Raw genomic sequence first — 8,252 nt, 5'->3', positions numbered from 1 at the left:
AGTTAAGAGAACTGGCTGTTCTTTCGGAGGACCAGGGTTCAATTCCCAACACCCACATGGTGGCTCACACTCTGCAACTCCAGTTCCTGGGGATCCCAACCCTGCTTCCGGCCTCTGGCAGCACTAGGCATGCAAGTGGTACACGGACACACAGGGTAAACACCCACACACATTTCTAAATGATTTCTTTTTGTTGTATATGAATGGGTGTTTTGCCTGCATGTATGTCTATGTGAGGATGTCATATCCCTGAACCTAGAATTACAGATAGTTGTGAGCTGTCATATGGGTGCTGGGAACAGCAGCAAGTGCTCTGAACTGCTGAGCCATCCCTCCAGCCCCGACATTAACAGAAACCTTTTAAAAATAGAATACACTCTTTTTTTCCTTTCCTCTAGTGATAGCCATCAGGTGAGCCAAGATGGGTGCATACAAATACATCCAGGAGCTGCAGAGGAAGAAGCAGTCCGATGTCATGTGCTTTCTTTTAAGGGTCCACTGCTGGCAATCCGCCTCCCGGTGCTGCTCCCCGCCCCACCCGGCCTGATAAAGCGCAAAGGCTGGGATAGATACAAGGCTAAGCAAGGTTATGTCATTTACTGGATTCGTGTCCGCTGTGGTGGTCGCAAACGCCCAGTTCCTAAGGGTGCAGCTTACGGCAAGCCTGTCCACCATGGTGTTAACCAGCTGAAATTTGCCCGAAGCCTTCAGTCTGTTGCTGAGGAGAGAGCTGGGGGCCATTGTGGAGCTTGGAGAGTCCTGAATTCCTACTGGGTTGGTGAAGATTCCACATATAGAGGTTTTGAAGTTATCCTCATTGATCTATTCCATAAAACTATCAGAAGAAATCCTGACACCCAGTGGATCACCAAACCAGTCTACAAGCACAGGGAGATGCTTGGGCTGACATCTGCTGGCCGCAAGGGACGCAGCCTTGAAAAGGGCTACAAATTCCACTACACAATTGGTGGATCTCACCGTGCAGCCTGGAGAAGGCGCAACACTCTTCAGCTCCAGCGTTACCGCTAATACACGTAATATTTGTAAAATCCATATCCAATAAAGTAACCTAGGACAGTCAAAAATAGAATACTGATTTTTGAGCATGTCAACTGAAAGGTAAGTGAGAAGATTAAGCTAGAGAGATAGGGAGACAGAACACACCAGGAACAAAAGACCTCATGGTTGATACTTATGCATTAAACAAGATACTCTTCTTCCTCTGATGCGAAACTTGGACTCTGTTCATCATCTGATTGACAAGTATTTCCAGCTAGTACATTACCTCCTGCTGCCAGCAAGCACTCAATTCAATTAGTTGAACTGTGTAATTGGAATATTGAATATGGTAATTATTCATTCAGAATGTCCTCTAAATTTTTCTTCTCTTATAGCTCAGACTCTGGCTACCCCTTTATTTCCAGGGTCCTTATTTTTGACTTCTACTCCTCCATTTTTCCACCTATCACCTGTCTTTCTTCCTCAACCTTTCTTGGTCTAGCCTCAACCATGAACAGTTAGTTTTTCAGCCCTTTCTGCCTTAGCTGCATAAACAACGGTGTTGCCATTAACAGGGTCTTCAGTCGCTGTCACATGGTTGGGGATGATGGGAAGACTTCCCTCAGCAGCAGCCAGCAGGTCTTCTGTGGGCACTTCCTCTCCCAGAGCAGACGCTGTCTCTTTCCCCAAGTTCCCCGTTTGGTTAAGTCTATCATGCTCAATCTTAGCAGACATTTCCTCCTTTCTTACTGAGGACGAGTACCCCCTTCTGTTTCTGTCTTAGTGTGCCCTTTTTCTCCCTTCTGATCATGTCTGCCACCTGCTGTCTGAATCTGTGACCTGTCTGTCACTCTCTTCTCCTTCAGTGTTGACCCTTTCCCCTGGGGAATTCTTCTGCTTCCTTCGTCTGTAGCTGGCACACTCATGTCTGTGGGTTTAAAGATTAAATAAAACTATCTACATTCTCTATATTCCCAAATACAAAGTTACTTGCAACTAAATTACTCACAAATTCTGTATTATTCTGACTGCTATTAGAATATCATTGAGTTGCCTCCTTACTGATTTGTAGTAAGAAATACACCCCAGTGAGACTAAGCTGTTGGTGTCTGTGGGAGCCCTTTACTCTGGAGGTCTTGTGTATTATCTAAGCTTGTAGGAACAATCACTAAGTATGGACCTTGAGCAAGTTAATATCCCAAGCCACAGTGCTTTTTTAATTTTCTCATTATGATGGTTTACATATGCTTGGCCCAGGGAGTGGCACTATTAAAAGGTGTGGCCTTGTTGGAGCAAGTGTGTCACTGTGGGGTGGGCTTGGAGACCCTCCTCCTAGCTGCCTGAGAATGCTCAGTCTGTTCCTGGCTTCCTTCGGGTAAAGATGTAGAACTCTCAGCTCCTCCTGCACCATGCCTGCCTGGATGCTGCCATGCTCCCATCTTGATGATGATGGACTGAACCTCTGAAGCTGTAAGCCAGCCCCAATTAAATATTGTCCTTTATAAAACTTATATTGATCATGGTGTCTGTTCACAGCAATAAAAGCCTAAGACACTCATCATCGTGACTGAACCTCGGGCAGCAGCACTTTAGAGGGGGAAGAGTTTATTTGGGTTCCTGATTTGAGAAGGCACAATCCACCACGGTAGGGAAAGCATGGCAGAGTTCAAGGCAGTGGGAGCATGTGACTGGGGATCCACACAGCTCAATGACCAGGTAAGAGCACTTGGGCCAGAAGCAGGGCTGACTATTACCCTCAAGGTCCACTCCTAAGGCCAAGGTCCACCAGGTAGGCATCAGCTGACGACCAAATAGTCAAACGCTTGAGCTGTCTTATTTTGGATTTTATTAGCGTGAAGAGACACCATGACCAAGGCAAGTCTTATAAATGCAAACATTTAATTGGAGCTGGCTTACAGTTTTAAAGGTTTAGTCCATTATCATCATGGCAGAAGCATGGCGGCACCCAGGCAGACATGGTGCTGGAGAGGCAGCTAAGAACTCTGCACCTTGGAGAAACTGCACTGAGCAGACCTTCAAAGCCCACCCCTACAATGACGCACTTCCTCCAACAAGGCCACACCTTCTAATAGTGTCACTTCCCATGGGCCGAACAGATTCAAACTGAGCCTATGGGGAAGCATTTCATATTCAAAGTCATATATATATTATATATATATTATATATATATAAAATGGTACCTATTTTATAGGGGTATTTTCAACATTAAATGAGATATAATCCATTTAATACAAGGTATTTTCTTGAAACAAGTGCTATATAGGTATATAAATATTATGCATAATTATTGCTGTTATGCATATTTAAATGCATAACATTAAAACATAAAACATAACATTTAAATTAAATTTTACATGCATCAGATTCTAAAAGAGAGTTGCTTACTCCATTGCTTACTGTCTTCAGGTAAGAAACATCCAGTGCAGGCACTGGAGAGCTCAGTCACAGGCTCTCGAGTCCTGTTATCTGATATCGCTATAACAACCGACACTCTTGGAGTCTTTGTCTTTAACCTTCTGCTTCATGGTAACTTCTCTCAACTTCGGGTCTAGGGAAATAAAGAAAGCTTTCTCCTTCGTTAAGCTGTTAAATGTGGTGTCTCTTTTCTTTCCCTGCCCTTACACGTTTGCTGTGTAATCTCATTTGTTCTTATGACCCTAGCCAGCAAATTCCAAACCCACACACGGTTCTCTGAGCCTTAATGCTTAAACTCAACTGCCCACTGAACGATTTTGCTTGGACACTTCAGATGTCAAACAGAACCTCCATGGAATAAAAGTCCCCGTGTTCCTAAACCTGTCTGGTATTCCAGTTTTGGTTGGGGCACCAATCCAGAATCCTGGAAGTTATCCTTATCTATAACCTCTTGCTAATGCATACTGTACAGTCTGGCCATTCCTCATTGGGAATTCACTGAATGTCCCCCCAACCCCCCATGAACTATGCTACCACATTGTAGCCACCATATTGTTCTATATGAATTTCTATAACCAACACCAAATAGGTCTGTAGCTTCCTAAGATCTATCCATTATATACTCTCCATCTCATATGCATATGAGTAGCTCCGAGGGAGTTTATAATGGAGTCAAGAGGTCACATTAAACAATACCGGTAGATCCTGGAGAGATCTCAGGCAGCATTCTTGTCCAGAGGAGACTCTTCCCTGATCCAGAACTCTCCGGTGCTAACTGGCTGAGGTTACCAAGGGCCCAAGAGACCAGGAGAGGAAGATAATTTACACAAATGAGACCCATGAGGACAAACACATCAGCTAATTCTTCTTCTCTTCCTTAATGATGCCTCCATTCTTTGATTGTGGCATTCAGGTTGCTGGGGTGGTTTGAGTAGAGAAGGGTGGATTGATTTACCCAGGAATAATGTAGTAAGATACAGCAAGGTTTATTGGGTTAGGAAAACGTTCTACCTCAATGACAAATTACCTGAGAAACAATTTAAATAGGGAAGAGTTCTTTTGGCTCCATTTCTGAATTATTGGAATTCATGGCCTGCTGGCTTCATTGCTTTAAGACCCTCATCAAGTCAGAAAAAAAATTTTTTTTCGGAGCTGAGGACCGAACCCACTGAGCTAAATCCCCAACCCCTCAAGTCAGAAATATTATGGAGGAAAGATGCCAGGGAAAAACTAGTCAGCTTGTATCAACCAGGAAGCGAAAGGGGGAGTCCAGGAAGGATCAACAGCAAGATGGACCCCAAAGTCCTATCCTCAAATGACCTAATTCTTCTGGCTAAGCCTCATCTTCTAAGTTCTATTATCTCCCAAAATAGTTCCCTCCCACTGGGGGCCAAGGCTTCACCAAGGTGTGTGAGCATGTGTGTGGAGCGCGTGTGGTGATACTGTACAGATTGCATTCCTGTTCCCCCTCCAGAAGCTGATTTCCAGATCAATATAAAATGTTTTACACGTGTTTCTAAGAGTCCCCAAAGTCTCATCAGTTCCAACATTGTCCAAAAATCCGAATTTAAAGTCTCTGAGGCTCAAGACGAATTTTTAGCTGAATCTCCTTACAAAATAAAGATCACTTTAACCCAGTATAAAAGGGTACGGAGTAAATATCCCCATTGGATAAATAATAGAGTTGGAGAATAGAAAACAGGGCCAAGTAAAAGCCAAGCCCTGGAGGGTAAATACTGAGTCTTATAGGTCCATGTCTGGCATGACGTAAGCTCTCAGGGTCTTCTTGATCCTATAGCCCACATGGCATTTGTTTGTGTAAGGGAGGTAATGTGTGTGAAGTGAGTTTTGTGTGTGTGTGTGTGTGTGTGTGTGTGTGTGTGTGTCTGTGTGTGTGTGTCTGTGTGTGTGTGAGAGAGAGAGACAGACAGACAGACAGACAGACAGAGGCAAAGAGATAAGAGACAGAGATGTGCATCTGTGTAGGGTTGTTGGCCCACCTCTGCTCCAACATTGGGCAGGGCAGCTAGGGGAGGCAGAAGGCGGGCAGTTTGACTGCATTTATCCCACTTGGGAAGACAAAGGCAATGAGTATCCCATCATTTCCCACCTTATTTCTTTAAGGTAAGATCTCTCTGTGAACCTAGAGCTCACAATTTCTTCGTTCAGGCCAGCAACTAGCAAGCCCCAGAACCCTTCTGTCTCCATACCTCAGTGCTGCAGTCCAATCTTCCCATTCTGGTGCATGAATAGGAAGCACCTTTAACCAGTTAGCCATCACTTCCATCTTGCATTATTTTTCTTGTGGGGGTGGGGAGATAGACCTGGCTATGCTTCTTTCCTGCTGGTTTTCTCAGCAGACATTCTACATTCTTGGCATCTCCTGCTTCCTGGGGTCTCCATCACATTGGCTTCAAAATGGTTCTCTCAAGTCCTACTTGCAGGAATACTGATTGATCCTGCCACACAGAGCCTGATTTCCCCAGCCTTCCTTTGAAATAGGAGTGTAAACTATTGGGAAGATTGGTTTTTGTTTTTGCATTTTGCCTTTTTTGGGGAGGATTGGTTTTTGTTCTTCGATTTTGCCCTTTTTTGATAAGTGGGTAATGAAACGTTGTTAGTTTTAATTTTCAGTAACTAGTGGTTAATTGAGAAGTTTTCATGAACGTAAGTGCTCTCTGTATAGTCTCTTCTATTAATGTGATATTTCCATTCTCTAACTGGGTTTTTTTTAGTTGGCTTATGACAATTCTTCCTATTTTCTGCTTACATGTCTTTTGTCGGATATGCGCCATGCAAATATTTCCTCCTTCGTAGTTATGAAAATGTTCTCATTAGCTGGCCTTGACAGGTGCTCTGAGGCAGCGGGAGCCAGCATTGGAAACAGTCTTCATTACTGTCACTGTAACGGTGACTTTTGGTATGGGGAGTCTACTGTAAATTAATAGTTACAGTTTGAAGACTGTGTGGACCAAGAACTGGGTTAGAACCGACAACAGTGCTTCTCAACTTCCCTAATGCTTCCACCCTTTAGCATAGTTCCTCATGCCACCTGGATGTGATGGTACACACCTTTAATTCTAGAACTCAGGGGGCAGAGGCAGACAGATCTCTGAGTTTGAAGCCAGCTTGGTCTACAGAGTAAGTTCCAGGACAGCCTGGACTATACAGAGAAACCTCGTCTTGAAAAACCAAACCAAACAAAAACAAACAAACAAAAAACAAAAAAAAACCCTCCCTCATATTGTGGTGACCCCCTAACCATAAAATTATTTTGTTGCTACTTCATAACTGTAATTTTGCTATTGTTATGAATTATAATGCAAATGCAATGTAAATATATGATATGCAGGATATCTTATATGCAATCTCTGTGCATTTGACCTCAAAGAGGTTTGACCCAAAGGTTGAGAACCGCTGACCTAGAAGTACCAATAAGGCACCACCTGCCTTCAAAGGGTAATTTCAGTACAGAAATAGTTTAAATTTTTTTTCTAGTAATCTGACATGCAAGGTACCATGACGGTATCCTCTCAGAGCACAACCATGTCAAGGGAAAATCTAGGCAGCTTAAGGAAGTATTCCTGAAGAGCACCATCTAAGATAACTTAGAGGGAACTCTTTGTCCTAGTTAGTGGCATGTCCTCTTTCTGATAGTGTGCACCACACTTCCCATCCTCTCTGAATGGAATTCGGCAAACCCTTTTTGCCACCAATCAATAAGCAACGCACAAATGGAGAAGAAGAGCTTTTCTAGTGATCTTCAGTGAGCCCCTCATGGCTCTTATATGTCCTCAAGTGGCCTTTTACTGTAGTACCCAGAAGTCCAGCATTACAACAGTCCCCAGAAGGATCTGAGTTTCTCTAATAATCCTGGCATATGCCCCACAGGAAATGAGAACTTATATAAATAAAATGATAAAGCCTCTTAAAACTGAGGCAGATACATAGTAATAATAATTATCATTCACTGCTGGTTTGCAATAAATCCTGGTTTGCAAATCACAAATTAAATCCATTCATGTTGTCCCTACTCCATCTCTCATATGTCCAAGCATAGAGCTAAAATTACACAACAGGGAACGGGAGGTGGCCTAGGATGTTTGAGTTAACTCCTCTGGTTCAAGGAGCTTATAAATATTCCCTGGTATCAGCATGGATATTTACCCAGTAAAGTCTCCATGTTAGAAAAGGTGGTTATCCATTGTGGAACCTTTAACCGAAGATCTGGCAATGTAGATCAATTGCAGGGACAAGCTTAGCATCCACAAGGCCCTGTGTTCAATTTTAGTACCTCCCCCACCAGTCCCCCACCAAAACCAAAACAAAACAAAAAAGTGTTAGAAGAAAACAAAAGGGCAGTCACCAAAAGCCTGCCACAGATGCGGTACAACTGCATCAGTAAGAACACTGAGGATATGCTATCTCACTTTCAGATTTTTAACAGTTCTGGGTCCTTTCTGCGTAGGAAAGAAGGTCAAGCAAGAAGTAACCGCTGAGCCTGGCGCTGATGCTCGAAATCACCACACCTGGGAGGGGGAGGCAGGTGGAGCCTGTTCAAAGTTGGCCTCAGCTCCATTGAAGCCGACCTGAACTACAGGCTTCAGTCTCAAGAAACGATCTGGCTTCTAGTGGAGGTGGAGGTGGAGGTGGAGGTGGATGGAGGTGAGAATATGGGGGTTTGGTGGGAGGTGGGAAGGACTCCGTTACCTTTAAGGGGCTGGCCACCAGGACTTTGGCCATGCTTTAGTGAGTATCTGAGCCACTCCAATTGAACTTTTTTTTTTTTTTTTTTTTTTTGGTGAGGGTACAAGAGG

General features: G+C 43.7%; 1 pseudogene; it reads left to right on the top strand.

Moving 5' to 3' along the window:
• The first annotated feature begins 421 nt into the window (after positions 1 to 421).
• On the top strand, positions 422 to 1,029 carry LOC116895642 (annotated as a pseudogene).
• The last annotated feature ends 7,223 nt before the right edge of the window (positions 1,030 to 8,252 follow it).

The sequence above is a fragment of the Rattus rattus genome, chromosome 3 (assembly GCF_011064425.1).
Source record: "Rattus rattus isolate New Zealand chromosome 3, Rrattus_CSIRO_v1, whole genome shotgun sequence".
Classification (NCBI taxonomy): Eukaryota; Metazoa; Chordata; class Mammalia; order Rodentia; family Muridae; genus Rattus; species Rattus rattus.
Note: the sequence above shows the minus strand (reverse complement) of the source record. Positions and strands in the feature narration are given on the sequence as shown.